Source organism: Schistocerca nitens, chromosome 2 (assembly GCF_023898315.1).
Source record: "Schistocerca nitens isolate TAMUIC-IGC-003100 chromosome 2, iqSchNite1.1, whole genome shotgun sequence".
In the NCBI taxonomy this organism is placed as follows: domain Eukaryota; kingdom Metazoa; phylum Arthropoda; class Insecta; order Orthoptera; family Acrididae; genus Schistocerca; species Schistocerca nitens.
This window is the reverse complement of record NC_064615.1, coordinates 1021434376-1021459784: the sequence shown is the minus strand read 5'-3', so window position 1 is coordinate 1021459784 and position 25409 is coordinate 1021434376. Positions and strand designations below refer to the sequence as shown.

The following is a 25409-nucleotide window of genomic DNA, read 5'->3' as shown; positions in this document are numbered from 1 at the left end:
TAATTTGAATAATGAAGTTTTTCTTTGCAGGTGATGATAATAATGAAGTTATGGTGATATGAATAATGAAGTTTTTGTTTACAGGTGATGATAGTGATAAATTTTATATGGCCACTAAACGCACCACTTTTAAGTTTTTCTTTGCAGATGAGGATAATGACGAAGTTTATATATTTACTGTTAGTTAAGAAATGCTATGTAGTTATTTAAGTATTTGTTGCAATTCGTTTTGACAGTATGTCTTATGTCGCATGGTATAATGACTGAAGGTTTTGGAAAGGACAGCTAGAGTACATATATTGGGTGCACGTTTCATTGCCTGTTAATTCGAGGTACACTACTTTTCAGCATAATATGCGTTTCCTCTTTCAGGTTAATAATCCATTTTGTATTTTTTCTAGGAGAAGCTATTCATGAAATTAATGTGCTATAAGCAGTTAGTCATTAAACCTGTTCTAGTACTTGCATTTTTTTTACCCATTTGTGTGTGTCATTCTTAAATGTGATCACATATACTCTACTTGTTTCATAACCTTGCTACAGCTGACTCATGACGAATGACGTTACCTGTCCTCATTTGCAGCAATAAGTCAAAAGCAAACTGGCCAATGAATGCCACTGTTTCTTATTTTTATTTTGTATTATGTCACCTACATGCTATTATATATGAATACCAGTAGCTTGATGCTACACTCATTAGCTCCTGTTTTGAAGGATGACTTCTGACGGTTTGTAACTGGCCAAAGAGTGCCAATGATTACTATAACTAGATGAATTATGTAAATGGTATGCCATTAATTAACTCTTGCTTTAAATGATCACTTTTAAATGGTTTGTAACTGGCCAATGAGTGCCAATATTTACTGTCATCAGATGACTTATGAATTGTATTCTGTAATACTCCATACATAGTACAGAAATATTTAGTAACTAGGCAATGAGTGCCACCAATTACTCAAATCGGTTGATAGACTAGTGTAATTCTCAATGATGACTAGCATAAGACTTAATGTCCTTCATCTTCTGACCTAATTACCAGAAATTACTGCAATATACGTTTGTCCTGTTTTTCCTTATGATCATGGAGCACTATATTTGGTTTCTGCACTAATTCTACGTTGGTGAAAGAGTGTGGTGTTGACACATCATGGTGTCCACTACCTTAAACAATGGAGATGTTATTATGGTTCCACTGTTTGGTGTACCTAATGTACTACCAAAATGATAACATTGAATATTCATACGACATTTCAGTGTCTTGGCTACACTGATTAATACTTCAGGGAAGAGAACTTCAGATTGTCTCACTTGGTGTTGTGCTTCTGTAGAAAGATATGGACTTTCAGTGCAGCTACGTGCAACCTACTGTGCTACAACCATGATGCAATCTTTCCCTTTCCTATCCTAGTTCTTAAAATGGTAAAAAATACTACAGTGCGTATGCACTTTATGCCATTTGTTAATATGTTTTGTACTCATTGCGTATACATTTTGTCATTGCTAGATATGTTCTGTACTACAGTGTGTATGCACTTTGTCATTTGTTAATATGTTTTGTACTCATTGCGTATACATTTTGTCATTGCTAGATATGTTCTGTACTACAGTGCGTATGCACTTTATGTCATTTGTTAATATGATTTGTACTCATTGCGTATACATTTTGTGATTTCTTGATATGTTCTGTACTCAGTGCATGTGCACTCTATTTCATGTTATGCACTTATATATATATATATATATATATATATATATATATATATATATATATATATATATACTCTGTGACTGTAAACTTAGTTAATTAAGAAAAATTTGTTGCTCATGGCAAGTCCAATTGACTCACCATTGCTGCCAAATTTTTGCCCCCCCAGTGGAGGGTTATGTAAGAGGTCCGAGCAGATGTAATTTTATGTAAGAGGTCCGAGCAGATGTAATGCAGATGTAATTTTATGTAAGAGGTCCGAGCAGATGTAATGCAGATGTAATTTTATGTAAGAGGTCCGAGCAGATGTAATTTCGATGTATTGCTCATGCGCTGCCTGCGATATGCAAGGTATAAGAGAATCGCTGACCAGAGAGCAGTGTTGACTGTACGAACTGTGTAGCTGTAGCAGTAAGTTGTCGCTAGTCTGCGCCAGTCTCCGCCAGTGTGTGTGTCTGCTCTGGTCTGGTCTGGTGTATCATGTTGGCTGGGCCGGTCGCGGTGCAGCGATGCCGGAGCCTGAGTATTATTGTATAAGGTAAAAAAAGCAGCCTCGCGCATATCTAGTAATATTATGTAAACTCCCATGTATATCTTTTAAAAATGTCCTAATAATAACAAGCATATATTTCAATTTAAAGAATTTAATATTTTTTCAATGCATGATCATTCCGATTGTTGCAAAAGAAAAATCATTTGCTTCCTTTTATAAATAACAAATGTATAGGCCAGCATTGCACAGAGCTGTGCCGGAAAAGAGCTATTGTAAGAGCAGATAGTTGCCGACTTTGAGGTGAGAATTTTTGCTTTTTATTCAGAATGATCTTACAGGGCCATGACGCAGCACTGCTGTCGTCCAAATTTTACCAGGTTATTGAATTTATTTTTTATTATGAGGTTTAGGAATTTTCCTGTTTCGAGCTTATATTAAATGAGAAAAGAATTTTGTGGGTACATTAAATGGGAATCAGTTTTGTTCTGAGGTTACACTAAAATTAGAATCACATTCATTAACCAAATAATATTTAAAAATATTTAATATATATATTTTGTGGGGAGGTTACAACCTTTACAGAACATTGCCCAAATAGAGTCCTCGTCTTTCTCACTGAGCTGTAGTAAAGGATCGCTCGAACACAGTGACATGTGTAGCTTGGTGAAAATTCCAAGCAGAACATAAACTTGGCTGCAGCATAACCCTCCAACGCCCGTCCCAAATTCCTATTAGGGTGTCCCTTCCCCTAGAGTCACAACAGTAGTTAATCGATTGCCTGTGGACAAAGAAGATCCATGAAGGCTTGCTGAGTCTACATTCATTTGTACTCGGCGGAGCTGTTGTAGCAGACTGAAAACACATTCGTACATCCATGGACCCAAAATGCATCAGTCGAGGGGAGTGGACAAAAGTATGAAATTTCAGAATCGTAACGATGCCCTATGCAGGAACTGGGGCCATTTCGAAGGTTTCGGGATGGAACGCAGCGCAATACGCAGTCTCAGAGTTACGAATCCTGCAGTCCACGGCTCGACAATAATGTGTCAAAGATTTTCAGAAAAAGTTTAAGGGAAAATATTGGTCCACAAGTTCGTATGAAAAATTGACACTAGAGTTATTAGAAGCTAACTACTATAGCAGTTCGTGGGGTACATTTAAGAAGTATATTGAGTGGCATCTGACTAGGTGAAAGCATTTAGATAACCACTGGATCAAGTGCTAGGAAGGAGACTGCCTTGTTTCGTACATAAAGAAATATTATATACCGTATGGACTACCGTACAACAATTATTGATATTTGTAGAAAGGGCTTTATAACACTGATACAATAAAAATGACTAGGTTCTCCGGATAATCAGCCCTCTTTGCGTATTAGGCGGGGTGACGACCGCTACGATCCGAGTTAATTGCTTCATTTTTTTCCACTTTAGTTTTCTATAAGGCAATTTCTTCCTCTTTAACTATTTTATTGTCTTTCAACTTTCTCCTATTATGTCAGAGAGGTTTTGCCATCATGAAGCGTACCTGTTTAAAACGTACATATATACGTACATTTCGAATGCATCAGTATAACACAATCTTTGTAAGTCGTTGCAGGAAGGTAAAGATTTACTTTGATAATTGAAGAAAATACTAGGGTACAATAATATTACGTATTAATTTGTACAATCTTCATAAAATGATCCAAACACTTTTACATATTTTGTATGTAGAATTTTATATTTTTTCATATAAGCAATACGTTGGATTTTAAGTATCTTTTATAGGGGAGGTCAACTACTGGAATGAGAAATATACATATTTAAGTAGAGTAGTACCAGTCACATGTTGAGTATGTATACAGTAATTAAGTACTCACACGGATGTTAAGATCCACAAAGGTGACTGACAAATATATTTAGACGTTCACTTTTCTCCAGTAAGTTGAATGGTTGTAGCTTATACTACTGACGTCATCTAAACGGGTTACAAAGTTATATACTGCTATAAGCTAAGTTATTCAGAGGCACTTATATAACACATAAATAATAAAAGTCTCATGTATATGGCAGAAACTGCCTCTTGTTTAATTAAGTTTAATTTTATGATACTAAATGTCATGAAAGATAGAAATCTTTACATGGTTAGAAATCAAATGAGTTTTAAGCCATGGCGACTAAGGTAAGAAAACTGATGACGATTGTATGTATCAGTTTGATGTTGAAAGGAATGTACCGAATTTAGGTCACATGAGACCTCAGAATAAAAGTGAAATTAATTTATAGATTGCTTATAAGATAAGCCACACTATCTCTAGTTGATAAGTTATTCAACACGACATCTTTCATGTTAGTAGAGGAATCTGTAGTGGTACATGTTGCTATAAAGCATAGCAACATAACTCACTATCCTCTTGCTAGACGAATGAAAAATCTGTATGTGAAAAAAATTGCTTTAATTAGTAGTAATATAAAGTGTTTCTACTGTGGCTGGGTTTGCTCGAATTTATGTGTAGATATGAGAAAGAAAAATGCGGGCACAGTGCAGAAAGCACTTTGCAGTCGTGCTTTGGGCGTGCTGTGGGTTCCAATGAAGAAAGGGCCTGACAACAATGGTTGAGCACAAGTGTACCGGTATGAAATGAGCGTTTTTTTTGTGAAAATGAAACACTAATTTTGAATTGAAAAGTAAAAACATTTTATTCAAAGTACTGACCATTGCTTTCTATACATTTTGACCACCTTTCTGGCAGTTTGTGGACACCACGCCAATAGAAATATTCGCCTTTTGAAGCAAACCAATCCTACACCCAATTTTCGACTTCTTCGTAGGAATCGAAGTGTTCCTCAGCCAATGAGTGCCCCATTGGTGAAAACAAATGGTAGTCGGAAGGGGCCAAGTATGGTGAATACGGCGGGTGGGGTAGCAGTTCCCAGCCAAGTGTTTTGATTGTATCCTGAACCAGTTTTGCTTTGTGTGCAGGTGCATTGTCGTGTAAAAAAATTACTTTGCCATGTCTTCTGGCCCATTCTGGTCTTTTTTCGATCAATGCATAGTTCAAATTGATCATTTGTTGTCTGTAGCGATTAGTATTCACAGTTTCACCGGGTTTTATAAGCTCATGATACACCACACCTTTCTGATCCCACCAAACACAGAGCATTGTCTTCTTGCCGAAACGATCTGGTTTTGCAGTCGATGTTGATGGTTGTCCCGGATTAACCCATGATTTTTCCCGTTTAGGAGTCTTAAAAGAAATCCATTTTTCAACGCCAGTAGCAATTCGATGCAAAATTGATTTTCTTTCATGTCTTTGAAGCAAAATTTGACAAATGGTTTTTCGGTTTTCCATCTGTCTTTCATTCAGTTCATGTGGCACCCATTTTCCACACTTTTGGATCTTTCCCATAGCTTTCAAACCGTCAGAAATTTTTTGTTGTGCAACATTTAGCATCGCTGACGTTTGCTTCTGACTCAAAGTATTATATTCATCCAATATTGCTTGCGATTTGGCGTCTTCGAACTTTTTTGGTGGTCTTCCACGTTCTTTATTTCTTACATCAAAATCATTAATTCTGAACCGTTGAAACCATATTTTGCATGTAGCTTCTGATAGAGCATGATCACCATATGCCTCGACAAGCATGCGATGCGACTCTGCAGCACTCTTTTTCAAATGAAAACAAAAAATTAATGCTTTCCGCAAATCATCACTTTCTGGTACAAAATTCGACATAGTTAAGACGATGAAAACAAATGATGTTGTTTGTTCTATGACTTAATGTATACTAAATATCTTTGACAGATGTCATACCAACCAAACAAAAAAAAAAATTAAGGCTCGTTCACAACAAATGTTCCCTATCGACTCATTTGTATCTTAACGCTCATTTCATACCGGTACACCTGGTAAAGAAAAACGAATATTGTTATATAGACTCTACGCCATGCTATTTCGGCGAATTTATGGTTTTGCTCAAGAACTGAAGCATCCTGTATGGATGTTATCAGTTTTGTGAGTTGAGAACTTATTCGAATATAGAAGAGTTACAGAAACTGTGTTTTGTGATTTAGTATTGAGATGTTTAAATATAGATGCTCTCTTATAGCCCTCACCCCTCTGCGTTGGGAAAGGGAGACGGCGATCAAATACATGGGAAATTCGGAGAAGAAGGTAACATGTTACAAATGGTTCAAATGGCTCTGAGCATTATGGGACTTAACTTCAGAGGTCATCAGTCCCCTAGAACTTAGAACTACTTAACCGTAACTAACCAAAGGACATCACACACATTCATGTCCGAGGCAGGATTTGAACCTGCGACCGTAGCGGTCGCGCGGTTCCAGACTGAAGTGCCCAGAACTGCTCGGCCACAACGGCCGGCTAACTTATTACAGGGAAGGAGTAAAGATTTGGCATCTCGCAATATATTGATCACTCTGAATCAACCCACAACACGAAAGACACCTCGTGTGGTATCACGTATCGATACCACCCCATGGGTGTCACAGCAACGGAATTGCAAGTTTCCGTCTGACGCCGACAGCGGTCGAGCGGGATCTGGTAGACCCAATGGTGCATGCCCACTGAGCCACGCCTCCAGCAGCTCTGTACTTCGAGCGCTCTCTGCCGCCGCAGTGTAGGACGGCTGGCGGCAACCGTTCAGCCAACTCGCGCTTGGAGTCACCTCGCAATGTGGCTCAATCTTCTTCGTTTGTGCTTCAGTACAGAGAGACTTTCCTTGTGGACACTGTGATAGCTGGACTCTATTTCTTGTTGCATTAGTTATAATGCGTCTTCATACGTTTGGGGAAATGCAAGTTAAGTAAATCTTCTATTTACTAACTTGTTCACTATTCATTTCTGCTCCCGTCCAGCTTTCCTACGACGACAATTGCTGTAGCAGTCTGTAGTCCACCTCTACTTACCTTTGTGTAAGAAGTCGTGTAATCATGAAGACCGTCTTAGTTCAAACCCAGGCTGTTAGAAGTACAGTCTACTGATCTGTTTCAGGGTGGATTTGAGAAGCTTCCCATCTTCATCTAGTAAAATGATGACCCTCGGTTACAGTTTACCCTAAACAGGCAAGAAATGATGTATTAATAATTTGAAGACAAAGTATGAGGGTCACTCCAAAAGAAATGCACACTTTTTTTTTTAAAAATCCAGCTTTTATTCTACATGTCTGAAAGTTTTACAGTGTGTAGATACATCCTTTAGGAACAATATTTTCATTTCTCCACATAATTTCCATCCCTCTCAACTGCCTTACGCCATCTTGGAATCAGCGCCTGTATACCCGCATGATAAAATTCTGGGCCAACCTGTTGGAGCCACTGTTTGGCAGCGTGCACAAGGGAGTCATCATCTTCAAGCCTTATTCCACGAAGAGAGTCTTTCAGTTTCCCAAAGAGCTGATAGTCACATGGAGCCAGGTCAGGACTGTAAGGCGGGTGTTTCACTGTTGTCCATCCGAGTTTTGTGATCGCTTCCATGGTTTTTTGACTGGCATGTGGCTGTGCATTGTCTTGCAACAGCAAAACATCTTGCTTTTGCCGATGTGGCCGAACACGACTCAGTCACATATGCATCAGAATTTATGGTGGTTCCACTTGGCATGATGTCCACAACCAAGAGTCCTTCAGAATCGAAAAACACTGTAGCCATAACTTTTCCAGCAGAAGGTGTGGTTTTGAATTTATTTTTCTTGGGTGAATTTGCATGATGCCACTCCATTGATTGCCTCTTCGTCTCTGGTGAAAAATGATGGCGCCATGTTTCATCACCTGTCACAATTCTTCCAAGAAATTCATCTCCACCATTCTCGTACTATTCCAAAAGTTCGCAGCATAACGTTTTTCTTGTTTCTTTGTGAGCCACTGTCAACATCCAGGGAACCCACCTGGCACAAACCTATTTTAACGCCAACACTTTCAGTATTCTGCAAACACTTCCTACCCCTATCCCAACGTAGTGTGACATTTCGTTCACTGTGAGGCGTCTGTCAGCAGTCACCAATTCGTTAACACTCTGCACATTGTCTGGAGTGTGTGCAGTACAAGGCCTGCCGCTGTGAGGACAATCCTCAATATTGCTGTGCCCGCTTTCATCACGTAACCTGCTTGCCCACCGACTAAATTTACTGCGATGACAGCAGCATCTCCATACGCCTTTTTCAACCTCTTGTGGATGTTTCCAACTGTCTCGCGTTCACAGCACAGGAATTCTATGACAGCACGTTGCTTCTGACGAACGTCAAGTGTAGCAGCCATCTTGAAGACATGCTGTGACAGCGCCACTCACGGGAACAGGTTGAACTAAGTTTGAAAACAAGCGGGAAGGATGTATCTACACACTGTAAAACTTTCCCACATGCACATTGAAAACTGTATTTTTATAAAAATAGTGTGATTTCTTTTGGAGTGACCCTCGTATCAATGTTCTAGAATAATATTCATTAGTTCGTTATGAACAATAAATACTAACTAATAAATATTACTGTGGAACATAAATACTTTGTATTAAAGTTATTAATATATCACTGTTGCTCCAAGAACCGACGGAATATTTCATAAATATTAAGAAATGACACTTTGAAAATAGTTTTGTTCAATTTTAATTATGCTAGTGAACATTAAATAATAGGAGGCATAAAAATAATGTATGGCCCGCTGTAAAGTTTTGTGAGCAAGCAAAGTGTTACAGATGGCATCACTCTTGAATAAACATCTTTTTTAAAGGTGATTTGCTTCTATACTGTGAGGAGATTAATAGAATGAAACTACGGTTTAGTTGCCAGTAATTTCTTATTGATTACACAACCAGTTTCGAAGCCTAAAGCTTCATTCTCAGGTGCCACCAAATAATTATGGAAACATAAATATGTGGCAGTCGCGACAGTAAGTCGTGAGGGATAACACCCACGGCAATTAAACGCATGGGCGCCCACCTCGACAGCAAGGCATCTTTTGCTGGTTACTTTTGTTGCCACCAGACAGGATTTTACCCATCATTCTAATATTTCTTCTCTTTCGAATATGCAATTTTCTGTATATAACCTATTGGTAAATCAATGCAAATACTTTTTGTAAATAATTCGTTGGAAGAAGGTTGCAGTTTTAGGTAAATGAGTACAAAAGTAGGCATTCATATTTACTTCAATGATATACAAAGATGAAATTTGCATATCGTAAAGAAATATACTTAGTAGTTAGGTGGCAACATACCTATAAAAAATACTGATTGCATACACATTAATCGTTTGCGGTACAATAAGTTTTGTGAACTAGTTCTTAGGACATGATACATAATCACATTCAATGAATTACTTGTATAAAAAATTTAATTTTTATAATTTTGCCTCCTCTTGCATAAATTTCTGCGAAAGTTCATGGTTGGAAGCAAGGCAAGGGGCGTAGTTAGGCGCGAAAAAATAAAAGCCACATGTGGACGAATATGTGGGTTAATGGACTCTGTATGTGATGGGCCATGATATGGTGCAGAGTCCTGTCCATATATATATATTCTTTGGTATGTTGTTGGTAAATAATGTAGTGGGACCTGAGCGACTACGTCAGAGTGTTTCACTGAGCGCTCCTCAGACATATGAGCATTTTTGCCTGACTCGCGGAGTCACCTGACCTGCACGCCGTTTGGCACATTTGGGAAGCTGGCGAAGGGAATGTGGGTGCCTTGAACGTCACGCTGTGTAATTAATGGGCGCCTGTTAAGCGGTCAGGGATCAATACGGCTCCCCAACGCTTCCAGAGGCATGTCGAGCACGGCGCAAAGGACAGTTGGGGCATGGGGGCGGGGGGGGGGGGGGGCGGGGGGTTAGGAGGGGTGGAAGAGTAGAGAACTGGGAGAGAGTGTGCTTGCGTACCTCAGCTGGGCACTAGTGCGATTAGGTAAAGGACACCGGAACTCTGATATCTTATTAAAACACTGTAACCATACACGGAAGAACCTTGACCGAGACCAAGAAACAATTAAAAATAGGCCGATACACACACACACACACACACAAACACTGACTTCATTTATATCTAAGAAAAATAAAACGAACAATTCAGAACAATGTTGTGTGTCAGGGAATCAAATTGTACATTTCCCACCGTAATGAAAGAGGTAACTAAAAGCAATATTACTTTAGTAACATAAAGTGGGATACGATAAAACTATTAGGGTTGTTAAATATTTAAAAAGTACATGGACACTATGTGATCAAAAGCATCCGGACACCCACAAAAAACATACGTATTTCAAAAAATGGTTCAAATGGCTCTGAGCACTATGGGACTCAACTTCTGAGGTCATTAGTCTCCTAGAACTTAGTACTAGTTAAACCTAACTAACATAAGAACATCACACACATCCATGCCCGAGGCAGGATTCGAACCTGCGACCGTAGCGGTCTCGCGGTTCCAGACTGCAGCGCGTAGAACCGCACGGCCACTACGGCCGGCGACCTCGTCTGTTGATTGACAGAGACCGCTGACAGTTGGACGTAATGTGTAATAGGAAGACATCCATCCAGACCATCACACAGCAATTAAACTGCATCAGGATCCACTGCAAATACTATGGCAGTTAGGCGGGAGTTGAGAAACTTGGATTTCATGGTTGAGCGGCTGCTCATAAGTCACACATAATGCCGATAAATGCCAAAAGACGCCTCGCTTGGTGTAAGGAGCGATTGAAAAGTGGTAAAACGTTATTTGGAGTGACGAATCACGGTACACAATGTGGCGATTCGATGTGGGGTGTGGGTATGGATCTACTTGCTCCCCACTGTTGTAGAGCAATTCGGGGATGGCGACTGCATTTTTCAACAAGATCGAGCACCTGTTCATAATGCACAACCTGTGGCGGAGTGGTCAAACTACAAAAACATCCCTGTAATGAACTGCCGGCCGAAGTGGCCGTGCGGTTAAAGGCGCTGCAGTCTGGAACCGCAAGACCGCTACGGTCGCAGGTTCGAATCCTGCCTCGGGCATGGATGTTTGTGATGTCCTTAGGTTAGTTAGGTTTAACTAGTTCTAAGTTTTAGGGGACTAATGACCTCAGCAGTTGAGTCCCATAGTGCTCAGAGCCATTTGAACCATTTTGAACCTGTAATGAACTGGCCTGCACAGAGTCCTGATATGAATCCTGTAGAACACCTTTGGGATGTTTTGGAACGCCGACTTCGTGGCAGGCCTCACCGACCGACATCGATACCTCACCTCAGTGCAGCACTCCGTGAAGAATGGGCTGCGATTCCCCAAGAAACCTTCCAGCATATGATTGAACGTATGCCTGCCTTGCCTAGATGGCAAGGCAAAATGTACTGAATTGCAACGGTGTCGATATTTCTATCGGGCACACTTCAGACTTCCATCTTTGTAAAATGTCTTTACAGCAATTGGATTTTGTGAACCGACCCAATGTCCCGCCAGCGAAAAGCTAGCATCACTCGAATCTTGCGCAGAAGTGACGTCAAAAAGGCGTGTCACTCGATGCGGTCACCACAATTGATATCAGTCGAACCAATAAGCCACCAGTGACAGTAGTTCATTCCGTGTATAAGTGGACCCCGGAAACCGCAATGGAAAAAGTATCCGAAGAAATAAAATCCGCGCACCACGAAGGTATTAACTTAACAGAACGGAAATCGGTAAATGTGATGTACGTGTACAGACAGAGGAATGAGTAAAATTAAAAAAAAAAAGTGGATGATATACTCAAGAGAAAGAGCTTCACAAATTGACCGAGTCAATAATGTTTTGGTCCACCTCTGGCCTTTATGCAAGCAGGTACCCGGCTTGGCACTGTTGCCAGAGTTTCTGGATGTTCTCCTGAGGGACATCGCGTTAGGTCGTCAAAATCCCTGCCCATAACGCCCCAAACGTTCCCAGTTGGGGCCTCACTGGCCAGATAGGACTTGGTAAGCAGGCAGACTAGAAATCTCGCCCTGTGCGGAAGTGCATTAACTTGCTAAAATGTGAGCCCAGGATGATTGCCATGAAGGGCAACAAGACGGGAATTGAGTATCGTCGACGTACCGCTGTGCTGTAAGGGTGCAGCGGATGAGAACCAAAGGCGTCCTGCTATGAAAAGACCATCCCCCCTTGTTGGGCCGTATGGCGGGGAACTGAGCCCTGATGACCGGCGAAGACTCTGGAGACAGTGCTGGGATACCAACCACAATGTCGCCTGCCATACCGCCCACAACCACGAATGATGTTCTGGGGTGTCATTTCTTTTCATAACAGGACGCCTTTGGCTTTTACCCGCGGCACCCTTACATACATAGCTGTACATCAACAATATTCTACGCTCCGGTTGGTAACCCTAGATGGCAAGCCATCCTGGACTTACATTTCAGCAAGATAATGCCCGCCTGCACATGGGGAGAGTTTCTACTGCTTGTCTTCGTGCTTGGCCAGCAAGGTCGCCGGTTCTCTCCCCTGCTAAGAACGTTTGGACCAGCTCGGGATTTTGAGGGTCTAACGCGCCAATTGGACAGAATCTGGCACGCTATCCCTCAGGAGGACAGCCAACTCTAAAAATCAATGACAAGCCGAACAACTGCTTGCATAAGGGGCAGAAGTGGACCAACACGTTATTGACTTTCTCAATTTGTGAAGCTCTTTCTCTTGCATAAAACATAAAATTTTTCTGAAATTGTAAAAATTTGTTTGCCTGCAAACGTACATCTATCGATTTCTGTCCCATTGAAACACGTATGTTGTGCGGCAGCGATGGCGAGGCATTGTAGAATCTTTGACCAGAACAGTTGCGCTCGAGGCGCAGTTCAGGGCAGTTGCGCTCCACTCGCAGTAGCGAGTCAGTCTGTCGGCAGTAGTAGCGAAGAGCTGTCTGTCAGTAGTGGTAGCCCAGAGCAGTCGGCGGGCGTCGGCACCGCAATGGTCGAGATTCAGGACAAGGTATATTATTAAGCAGCATTGCGCTCAGCTAATGATGTAAATTAACTGTAACTAATTTGTGTAAGAATCGCCCCCAATAATAATTTTTATTTCAAAGCAATTTCTAACAAAAGAATCATTCGATTTCCTTCCATTTCCTTCAAACAAAAGTTTCAGTTTACTTAAAAAAAAATTAATTATTGCGATGCATTTCCTCCAAGCTGTGGCGCAGAATAAGAGCAGATATTTCACATGCAGTTATACCAAGGTAAGAAATTTATTCTGATTTTTGCACAGGGCCAAAGACTGACATTTCAGTCTATTTGCATTTTTATTGTCACTGAGATTTTATTATCACTGAATTGACTTTCATTTTATGAGATACTTATACTTGGGTCAGATAGCTAATTTTTATTTAATTGTCTTTGTCATTAAATTTCTCTGGGGAGCTTACACTTAGCTCTGGCTCCATTACTAATAAATATTGTCATTGAAATTTCTGTGGGGAGGTTACACCATTCGGATAGTTCCAACGTGGTGCGTCGGCTTTTTTATCTTCTTTCTTAGAGTGTATTTTTGACCAGCAATAGCATAATTGTCTACTGTTTGCTGTGTCTGCCTTTCGGTGTACAATGCAGTCTCCTTCATGCATGCACGCATGAGTGCAGGACGTGGACTTTCAGTGACAAAAATGGGGTTTCGGTCGGTCCTGGAGCCGAAATGATCAAGGCGACCTCTTGGGTAAAGCGAGAAATCCGGTTCGAGTCCAGGTCTAGCACAAATTTTCATTTGGCACTAAAAAATTGTGCAGCTGCATTCAATCTTATACGCAATTCCGAATACATTTCTTCTATTATGGGTGTCATAGCTGCTCGTGAGGTTCCTGCCTAACCCTTGCAAATCGCGACATATTGGGTAATAAACAGCCAAATATATGACATGCAAGAATACAAGTGTCATTGCTGCACATTTCACTCGTAGCAATTTAAGCTGTACTCTTAGATTCCTGTCTAATCATACCCTCGGAAATCGCGAAATATTTGGAAAAACAGCCAAACATTTGTGACAAGCAATATAGCAAGTGTCACTGCCGGTCGTTTCACTTGCAGTAATTTCATCTTTCGTTTTTTAATCAGACCGATGTCAAAATTCAAATGACTCTGAGCACTATGGGACTTAACATCTGAGGCCCTAGAACTTAGAACTACTTAAACATAACCAACCTAAGGACATCTCACACATCCATGCCCGAGGCAGGATTCGAACCTGCCACCGAAGCGGTCGCGCGCTTCCAGACTGAAGCGACTAGAACCGCTCGGCCACAGCGGTCGGCAGACTGAAGTCACAAAAGCGAAGAAACTCATTCCCGAGAAGACGCGCGCTCTTCTGCGTAAATAACACTGACTACAGCAGAATATACTTCTATTACAGTAATAAAAAAGTCAGACTCCGTCAGAAACGCGAAAATGAAAAATAAGAATATCAGCTTATAGCGGGACACCTTTGAGAGCGTAACATAACGCTTATAACAACGAGACCACAATGAACTGGAGCAACTCTCAACAATATTATCATTCATCTTAGTATGCCCTGAAGGTTTTTACGGACAATATGTCATTAAATGACATTTATTTATAACAAATCGTACCAAGAGTGACATTATTCTGAAAATCTTTAACGACCCGTTGTCTTGAAACTGGAAATCACACCAAGTAACAATACAAAACAACGAAATACGACCAAAGCGAATATGGCGTCTTCACAGTTGTTTATTCGTCGACTGCTATCGACTTTGACGATCGCATCGAGTGACGTCATTTTCACGTCGCTTATGCTCAGTATCCGATTGATACTAGATTTTCCCATAGAGTAAATATCTCTGGAGTGAGCATTCACATGCGCAGAACAGATTTTGTGTTGTCAACATACTTTGCCGGCCTGGTCACGTGTTCTCGGGACGTCGTGTGTTTGTCCCTGTATATTTAGAATGTCACTACATCCCTAGTACAGACGGATTCTTTTCGTACATGTCGTGGATTATTTATATATGTTGCGCAAACATTTTAACTGTATCCATTTGATACCGGGAATAAACCAATTACGTAACTCTTAAGGGCAAGTGATATTGCATTCTGCTTCTTTGCGATAGGTGTCACAGTTCAGATGGACTCGATTTTTGGTAGTTTTCGGTATGATACGGCACTTTATAGTATTACAGAGCCTGACGTACATTTTTGCACTGATAATCTTGCAAAATGACTTGACAGTACGCCAGTACTTCCGCAAGTGTCCGAAAAAACCGAATTTGCCACATATTAACGATTATATCCCTGCTAATTCGTCCCTTTTTTCCTATTTCTGCATATTTATTTTCTCGTTTTTGCGAACCTAAAGCACAATTTTTCTTACTGGTCACACTTTGAAGTATTTATTTTACGTACTTGCTCCCAGTTTATTAAATAAATAGTAGACTGAGTAATCTATATACATACCGACAAGTCACTGATAAATGCATGGAGGATAGTATTTGCTGAAACAACTAACCATTTCCTTTCCTGTTCCACTAGCAATTGTTTGTAAGCTTTTGTACGAGACGTAATATCTATTATATAGTCATAAAATCGTAGAAAAATAGGTCTACAGAATCAAGCCTTAATTACAATGCGTTTTTCCGTTCCGCCATTTTAAAACGGCAAATAAGTGTGGACAGAGAGATACCTAAGGGCTGCCAGCACTGCTTTCAAAATGCCACCCTGCTACTCCATCTGAGTCCTCTGCTACACGTCGGATTTACGTGAGTGCTGCTGAAAGTGTTGAGCCCTCTTTCCATAACTCGCGCTATACGCTGGGAACAGCAAGTGCGTGCCCAAGCTTTTGCCTGACCCCCCCTGGGGTTATCGAAACGTCCGCTTGGGTGCGCGCGTGATGGCAGCAGGCATGCGGAAGACAGCAGGTGCTGGCCACGTGCCGACGGTCTCCAAGCTCCGCAACACGTGCGGAATGCGCCCGCGAGCGATCAGCCGGGCTCGGCAACATCGTACTCACATGTCTCGTACGAATTTCAGGCGCCCAGAATCGCCGTAAGTACATGCTAGAGATAACGCTTAATCGACTCTTGATCAATACGGACCACCATATTACGTAGAATTTTCTGCGTCAATATTTCGCAAACAGCCAGAAAGCGGCTATGGTTAAAGGCGCGCAAGGATAACAGAAATGCTATCCTTACCACATCCGCAAGTCCCTTACCCGTGTCAGCGGATATTAAAATTATGTAAACCACTAAGGCCGGAGCCACAGAAGCGGAATATTTGCGAAACGTCAACTGCATGGGAAAGAGACGCGCCGCTATGGCGCATAGGGTAGATGCAGGCGGAACGTCTGCAGCTGCGCAATTTCGCCGCCTGCCAGACGCATCGCTCATAGCGAGACGGAAATCGCACAGCGACAGCCGTAGTGCTATATGGGCCACGAGAATAGGGCAATTCACATGAGCGATGCGGCAGGCGTGCGAAAAGAACCCCAGACGGCAGTGTTGGGAACGGAGCTGCCAGTTGACAGCAGGAAGTCTTGCGTGTTCCGCTACGTATGTGGGACCATAGAGTGACTACCACAGCCGGCCGTTGTGACCGAGCGGCTCTAGGCGCTCCAGTCCTGAACCGCGCGACTGCTACGGTCGCAGGTTTGAATCCTGCCTCGGGCATGGATGTGTGTGATGTCCTTAGGTTAGTTAGGTTTAAGTAGTTCTAAGTTCTAGGGGACTGATGACCTCAGATGTTAAGTCCCATAGTGCTCAGAGCCATTTGAACCATTTTTGACTACCACAATGCGTCTTCTAGACGTGGAGAAAATCGACAGGGAGGCAATGGAGGAGGAGAAAAGGCAGTGTATTTGGTGTATACGGACGGAGGAATAGAAGGATCGAAATAAGAAAGGTACAGCATGGCATGAAATCTACGGTGCATTTTATTCATTTATTTTATGGACTACATCGGACCACTTTAGTCAGTATTATGAACTAGGTTCTTCTGTTTTTTGTTGACATAATACTTTTTCATTCTTTCACATCGTGCCCTTCTTTCCTCATCCGAGATCACCCTTCCCATTCTCTGTTTGTAGTTTTTATTGGTAGTGTGATATGTTTGTCTTGAAGTATCTTGAGTGCGTCTGTCTTACCTTTCAAATCCTCCATCGTAATCTGTAATTTGATCATGTTCTCCTTGATCTCTGCGATCCATCTAATGCCACTCTTACTATTCCATAACGTCTCAATTATTTTCCTGCTAATTATATTTTCTGTTGTCCTCATCAAATGGCCTAGGAAAGAGATCCGTTTCTTTTTCACTGTACTTGTCATTGGTTCTATTTCTTTATAAACTGTATCATTTGAAGCTATTCTCGAAACTCCATCGTTTTTGTATTTTTTTATCTTTCTTTTTTATCTTTCTTTCTATTTTGAGTTATCTGTCTATTGCTACAGTGTTGGTTGTTTTAATACAGTTTCGCTAGCATATGTTCTAAGCAAAGAAGGGAGGGCAGAAAGGTGGAAGGAGTATATAGAGGGTTTGTACAAGGGCGATGTACTTGAGGACAATATTATGGAAATGGAAGAGGATGTAAATGAAGATGAAATGGGAGATAAGATACTGCGTGAAGAGTTTGACAGAGCACTGAAAGACCTGAGTCGAAACAAGGCCCCGGGAGTAGACAACATTCCATTAGAACTACTGATGGCCTTGGGAGAGCCAGTCATGACAAAACTCTACCATCTGGTGAGCAAGATGTATGAGACAGGCGAAATACCCACAGACTTCAAGAAGAATATAATAATTCCAATCCCAAAGAAAGCAGGTGTTGACAGATGTGAAAATTACCGAACTATCAGTTTAATAAGTCACAGCTGCAAAATACTAACGCGAATTCTTTACACACGAATGGAAAAACTGGTAGAAGCGGACCTCGGGGAAGATCAGTTTGGATTCCGTAGAAATGTTGGAACACGTGAGGCAATACTAACCTTACGACTTATCTTAGAAGAAAGATTAAGAAAAGGCAAACCTACGTTTCTAACATTTGTAGACCTAGAGAAAGCTTTTGACAACGTTAACTGGAATACTCTCTTTCAAATTCTGATGTTGTCAGGGGTAAAATACAGGGAGCGAAAGGCTATTTACAATTTGTACAGAAACCAGATGGCAGTTATAAGAGTCGGGGGGCATGAAAGGGAAGCAGTGGTTGGAAAAGGAGTGAGACAGGGTTGTAGCCTCTCCCCGATGTTATTCAATCTGTATATTGCGCAAGCAGTAAAGGAAACAAAAGAAAAATTCGGAGTAGGTATTAAAAATCATGAAGAAGAAGTAAAAACTTTGAGGTTCGCCGATGACATTGTAATTCTGTCAGAGACAGCAAAAGACTTGGAAGAGCAGTTGAACGGAATGGACAGTGTCTTGAAAGGAGGCTGTAAGATGAACATCAACAAAAGCAAAACGAGGATAATGGAATGTAGTCAAATTAAAGCGGGTGATGCTGAGGGGATTAGATTAGGAAATGAGACACTTAAAGTAGTAAAGGAGTTTTGCTATTTAGGGAGCAAAATAACTGATGATGGTCGAAGTAGGGAGGATATAAAATGTAGACTGGCAATGGCAAGGAAATCGTTTCTGAAGAAGAGAAATTTGTTAACATCGAGTGTAGATTTAAGTGTGAGGAAGTCGTTTCTGAAAGTATTTGTATGGAGTGTGGCCATGTATGGAAGTGAAACATGGACGATAAATAGTTTGGACAAGAAGAGAATAGAAGCTTTCGAAATGTGGTGCTACAGAAGAATGCTGAAGATAAGGTGGGTAGATCACGTAACTAATGAGGAGGTATTGAATAGGATTGGGGAAAAGAGAAGTTTGTGGCACAACTTGACTAGAAGAAGGGATCGGTTGGTAGGACATGTTTTGAGGCATCAAGGGATCACAAATTTAGCATTGGAGGGCAGCGTGGAGGGTAAAAATCGTAGAGGGAGACCAAGAGATCAATACACTAAGCAGATTCAGAAGGATGTAGGTAGCAGTAGGTACTGGGAGATGAAGAAGCTTGCACAGGATAGAGTAGCATGGAGAGCTGCATCAAACCAGTCTCAGGACTGAAGACCACAACAACAACAACAGCATATGTTATATGTGGCTATGTGACTATTTTGTAGTGTTTCAGCTCTGTGGCTATTGAGAAACATTTTTTGCCGTATGTGTTCTTGGTAACATGATGTGTTTTAATGAATTTATTTATTCTATTCTGCCATGATGGTTTCTCATCCATGTTGTCTTATTATTTCTGCGGTGCATTATTTCATGAGTTCGCAGATCATTCAACTACAGAGAAAAAATCTTTTGGCAAGTTTTCCATTTCACTTCTTCATTATTGTAGTTGAGGTCGTCGTTGCTTCACTTCCGTGGGTTGAACCTCAAGGTGCCCCACACGTGACCACTGGGCGGAGGGGGGGGGGGGGTGCCAAGAAAGCAACAACGTTGGCTGCTGGACCCTAAGTTTTCCCTCAGGATATTCCAGCAACTGCTGGAAGATATAGCAACATGACTCAAGCTCAAAATGGCCCTCGTCAGAGGACTGTTTTATTAAGAGTTTTACAATTCAATATAGAAGGAGTAAGCCGATCAAAAATTGAATATTTAACAAAATTACTGTGCGACCACAGGGTGGATGTTGTCGTGCTGCAAGAGACTCACTGCGAAAATCAAAATCAGCATTATGCAAGATGCAAGATTACAGGATATAGCTTGCTTTTAATGCAACTATTAACAGAAGTTATGGTAGTGCAATGTATGTAAAAAACAATACAGATCAAGCTGAAACAATAAGTACAAATGTGATCAATAATATGTTTGTCTCCAAAATGAAGATTGCAGGCATTGAAATTACAAACATCTATAAGCCTCCATCACAGCCTTGGATCTTTAATGAGGCCATTCAGAACATCCAACATCCAGCTGTAATCCTCGGAGATTTTACCAGCAAGAGCACCTACTGGGGATAAGATTATACCGACAAAGAGGGCCAAGACGTGTCAGAGTGGGCCGATGTTGAAGACCTCTTTCTGTTGTACTATGCTAAAGTAAGGGTTCCTTCCATTCTGTTAGATGCAACAAGGACTATAACCCGGATCTATATTTCGTCTCAAAGGACTCATCCGGAAGACCTCTGAAGTGCAGCAGGAACATTCTAGACAACTTCCCACGAAGTCAGCACAGACCAGAACTGGTCAAAGTTGACCTGGAAACGCCTGCCATCAGATCAGTCCCATTGCCACGCTGGAACTTTACCAAAGCCAACTGGTCAAAATTCACTAGCGAACTGGAACATAATATACAGTTGGTCCCATCTAAAATACAGAATTATAAGAGCTTTACGGGATTAGTATGTGCCATCGTAAAGAAACATATACCAAGAGGATACAGGAAGGCTTATGTTCCTGGCTGGAATCTAAAATGTACTCTAAGGTGTCATGGGATAGCGATATCCGCATAAACAGATGGCCGTAGTATCGCGCACACATGGTATAAAAGGGCAGTGCATTGACGGAGCTGTCACTTGTACTCAGGTAATTCATGTGAAAAGGTTTCCCATACCATTATGGCCGCAAGACGGGAATTAACAGACTCAGCGCAGAATGGTAGTTGGAGCAGGACGCATGGGACATTCCATTTTGGAAATCATTAGTGAATTCAATATTCCGAGATCCACAGAGCTAAGGGTGTGAAGAGAATACCAAATTCCAGGCATTACCTCTCACCACGGGGAACGCAGTGGCTGACGACCTTCACTTAACGACCGATAGCAGCGGCATTTGTATGGAGTTGTCACTGCTAACAGACAGGCAATACTGCGTCAAATAACCGCAGAAATCAATGTGGGACGTACGACGAACGTATCCGTTGCTACAGTGCGGCGAAATTTAATAGACTATGGCAGCAGACGGCCAGACACGAGTACCTTTGCTACCAGCACGACGCTATTCGTCCACGAGACTCAGAGGGCCATTGACACGGGTTCCCAGGTAGATGCCGTGTTTCTTGACTTCCGCAAGGCGTTCGATACAGTTCCCCACAGCCGTTTAATGAACAAAGTGAGAGCATATGGACTATCAGACCAATTGTGTGATTGGACTGAAGAGTTCCTAAATAGCAGAACGCAGCATGTCATTCTCAATGGCGAGAGGTCTTCCGGAGTAAGAGTGATTTCAGGTGTGCCGCAGGGGAGTGTCGTAGGACCGTTGCTATTCACAATATACGTAAATGACCTCGTGGATAACATCGGAAGTTCACTGAGGCTTTTTGCGGATGATGCTGTAGTATATCGAGAGGTTGTAACAATGGAAAATTGTACTGAAATGCAGGAGGATCTGCAACGAATTGACGAATGGTGCAGCGAATGGCAATTGAATCGCAATGTAGACAAGTGTTATGTGCCGCGAATACATAGAAAGAAAGATCCTTTATCATTTAGCTACAATATAGCAGGTCAGCAACTGGAAGCAGTTAATTCCATAAATTATGTGGGAGTACGCATTAGGAGTGATTTAAAATGGAATGATCATATAAAGTTGATCGTCGGTAAAGCAGATGCCAGACTGCGATTCATTGGAAGAATCCGAAGGAAATGCAATCCGAAAACAAAGGAAGTAGGTTACAGAACACTTGTTCGCCCACTGCTTGAATATTGCTCACAAGTGTGGGATCCGTACCAGATAGGGTTGATACAAGAGATAGAGAAGATTCAACGGAGAGTAGCGCGCTTAGTTACAGGATCATTTAGTAATCGCGAAAGCGTTACGGAGATGGTAGATAAACTCCAGTGGAAGACTCTGCAGGAGAGACGGTCAGTAGTTCGGTACGGACTTTTGTTGAAGTTTCGAGAACATACCTTCACCGCGGAGTCAAGCAGTATATTGCTGCCTCCTACGTATATCTCGCGAACATATCATGAGGATAAAATCAGAGACATTAGAGCCCACACAGAGGCATACCGACAATCTTTCTTTCCACGTACAATACGAGACTGTAATAGGAGGGAGAACAGATAGAGGTACTCAGGGTACCCTCCGCCACACACCGTCAGGTGGCTTGCGGAGTATGGCTGTAGATGTAGATGTAGACATCGTTTGCAGCGCCTGTCCTGGGCTCGTGACCATATCGGTTGGATCCTAGACGACTGTAAAACTGTAGCCTGGTCAAATGAGTCTCGATTTCGGTTGGTAAGAGCTGATCATAGCATTCGAGTGTGGCGCACACCCCACGAAGACATGATCCCAAGTTGTCAACATGGCACTCTCGAAGCTGGTGGTGGCTCCATAATGGTGTGAGCTGTGTTTACATGGACTCGGTCCTCTGATGCAAATGCACCGGTCATTGACTGGAAATAATTATGTTCGGCTGCTTTGAGACCATTTGCAGCCATTGATGGATTTCATGTTCCAAACTACAATGGAATGACGATGTGCCATGCCACTGGGCCACAGTTCTTGACCACTGCTATGAAGACCATTCTGGACAGTTCGAGCGAATGATTTGGCCACCATATTACGCAACGTGAATGCCATGGAACACTGTGAAATATAATCGAGAGGTCACTTCTGGTGCAACACCGTGCACCGGTAACACTTTCGCAATTATGGACGGCTAGAAGCCGACCACGGGGAAGATCAGTTTGGATTCCGTAGAAATGTTGGAACACGTGAGGCAATACTGACCCTACGACTTATCTTAGAAGAAAGATTAAGGAAAGGCAAACCTACGTTTCTAGCATTGGTAGACTTAGACAAAGATTTTGACAATGTTGATTGGAATACTCTCTTACAAATTCTGAAAGTGGCAGGGGTAAAATCCAAGGAGCAAAAGGCTATTTATAATTTGTACAGAAACCAGATGACAGTTATAAGAGTCGAGGGATATGAAAGGGAAGCAGTGGTTGGGAAGGGAGTGAGACAGGGTTGTAGCCTCTCCCCGATGCTATTCAATCTGTATAGAGAAGAAATAAAAACTTTGAGGTTCGCCGATGACATTGTAATTCTGTCAGAGACAGGAAAGGACTTGGAAGAGCAGTTGAACGGAATGGACAGTGTCCTGAAAGGAGGGTATAAGATGAACATCAACAAAAGCAAAACGAAGATAATGGAATGTAGTCAAATTAAGTCGGGTGATGCTGAGGGAATTAGATTAGGAAATGACACACTTAAAGTAGTAAAGGAGTTTTGCTATTTGGGGAGCAAAATAACTGATGATGGTCGAAGTAGAGAGGATATAAAATGTAGACTGGCAATGGCAAGAAAAGCGTTACTGAAGAAGAAAGATTTGTTAACATCGAGTATAGATTTAAATGCCAGGAAGTCGTTTCTGAAAGTATTTGTATGGAGTGTAGCCATGTATGGAAGTGAAACGTGGACGATAAATAGTTTAGACAAGAAGAGAATAGAAGCTTTCGAAATGTGGTGCTACAGAAGAATGCTCAAGATTAGCTGGGTAGACCACATAACTAATGAGGAGGTATTGAATAGAATTGGGGAGAAGAGGAGAATGTGGCACAACTTTACTAGAAGAAGGGATCGGTTGGTAGGACATGTTCTGAGACATCGAGGGATCACCAATTTAGTATTGGAGGGCAGCGTGGAGGGTAAAAATCGTAGAGGGAGACCAATAGATGAATACACTAAGCAGATTCAGAAGGATGTAGGATGCAGTAGGTACTGGGAGATGAAGAAGCTTGCACAGGATAGAGTAACGTGGAGAGCTGCATCAAACCAGTCTCAGGACTGAAGACCACAACAACAACAACATAGAGGCAACATGGGTGAGTATTTCTGCAGGGGACTTCCAGCGATTTCTTGAGTCCTTGAACGTCGAGCTATTGCGCCATGACGGGGAAAAGTAGATATCGCCCGACTTTCGTCACCTCATTGTACGTCTAACAAAGAATAGAGAACGTTTGGTGTAGATGCTACTCTGAGGAGATTGCCACAAGAGAGGCAGTCGTGGAGGACCGCATCAAAGAGATCCGAAAACTAATGAAAAAAGGCAGGCTATGGGGCGGAACTGCATTCCAGAAATCAAGTAAAACCGTTTCAACCCGCCTCTGCTAGTAGGATAATGATGCGGAAGAGGGTAGGTACTTTTGCGTCATAGAGCAGGGCGGAGTATGAAGTTGCGGCACTGCGGAAACAGCGCTACCGCCATTACGACACATGCTGAGAAAACCCACGCACACACACACACACACACACACTTACACATTCACCTACTGGCTTCGCAGTCGCGCGGCATTTCCACTGGAGCGCCAACCTGCTGTGGCTTCATTAAAAGGGCAGCCTTAATAGCGGAGCACTTGCAGCTGCCGTGGGAGAAGCGAGTGTCCCAAAACGCGCGGCGCCGTTAATTAAAGAACGGGCCAGCGAGCAGCGAGGGAAATGGAGCACCTGCCGGGCGTCCTGCATCTCACGCCCCGGCAATCCGTGTCATCGCGTCGGGTCGTGTCGCGTCGTATTGCGTGCCGGTCTCTCTTCCTGAGGACCCCAAAGTGCGCGTCCTCACTCTGCTAGGGCTCTCGGAGACGTTTATTGCGCGGGGATGCCAGTGCTAGGCAAAAGGGGCGGAAGAGGTCGGTACCTAAATGGCTGATTCGCAGTGAAGAGGAGCAAAGAACGGGGCCACCGGCACTGTGCTCGTTGCCACGTTTAGTGTTTCGCAGTGGGGATAAAAAAAAAAAAAAGAACACCAGCTAAAATAGATACCGGCATTTTTCTTGTGAACAACCGGTATTTTTCGATGTTTATCAGGTATCAGTTGTAACAGATTTGAGTGAAACTTCCTGGCAGATTAAAACCGTGTGCCGGGCCGAGACTCGAACTCGGGACCTTTGCCTTTCGGGGGCAAGTGCTCTACCATCTGAGCCACCCAGGCGCGACTCACGCCCCGTCCTCACAGCTTCACTTCTGCCAGTACATCGTCTCCTACCTTCCAAACTTTACAGAAGCTCTCCTGCGAACCTTGCAGAACTAGCACTCCTGAAAGAAAGGATATTGGGGAGACATGGCTTAGCCACAGCCTGGGGGTTGTTTCCAGAAGGAGATTTTCACTCTGCAGCGGAGTGTGCGCTGATATGAAACTTCCTGGCAGATTAAAAGTGTGTGCCGGGCCGAGACTCGAACTCGGGACCTTTGCCTTTCGCAGGCAAGTGCTCTACCATCTGAGCTATCCAAGCACGACTCACGCCCCGTCCTCACAGCTTCACATCTGCCAGGTTCGCAGGAGAGCTTCTGTAAAGTTT

The 25409-nt window shown here is 42.3% G+C and overlaps 1 protein-coding gene and 1 non-coding gene across 6 annotated transcripts in view; both read right to left on the bottom strand.

Annotated features, from left to right (window-relative positions):
- Nucleotides 1-25409, bottom strand: part of LOC126237366 (prolyl 4-hydroxylase subunit alpha-2) — an 840261-nt gene that overhangs the window by 301292 nt on the left and 513560 nt on the right. The gene's annotated exons all lie outside the window — the stretch shown is intronic.
- On the bottom strand, nucleotides 24968-25042 carry Trnas-cga (transfer RNA serine (anticodon CGA)). Its single transcript has one exon. It is a non-coding gene; the product is annotated as a tRNA-Ser (tRNA).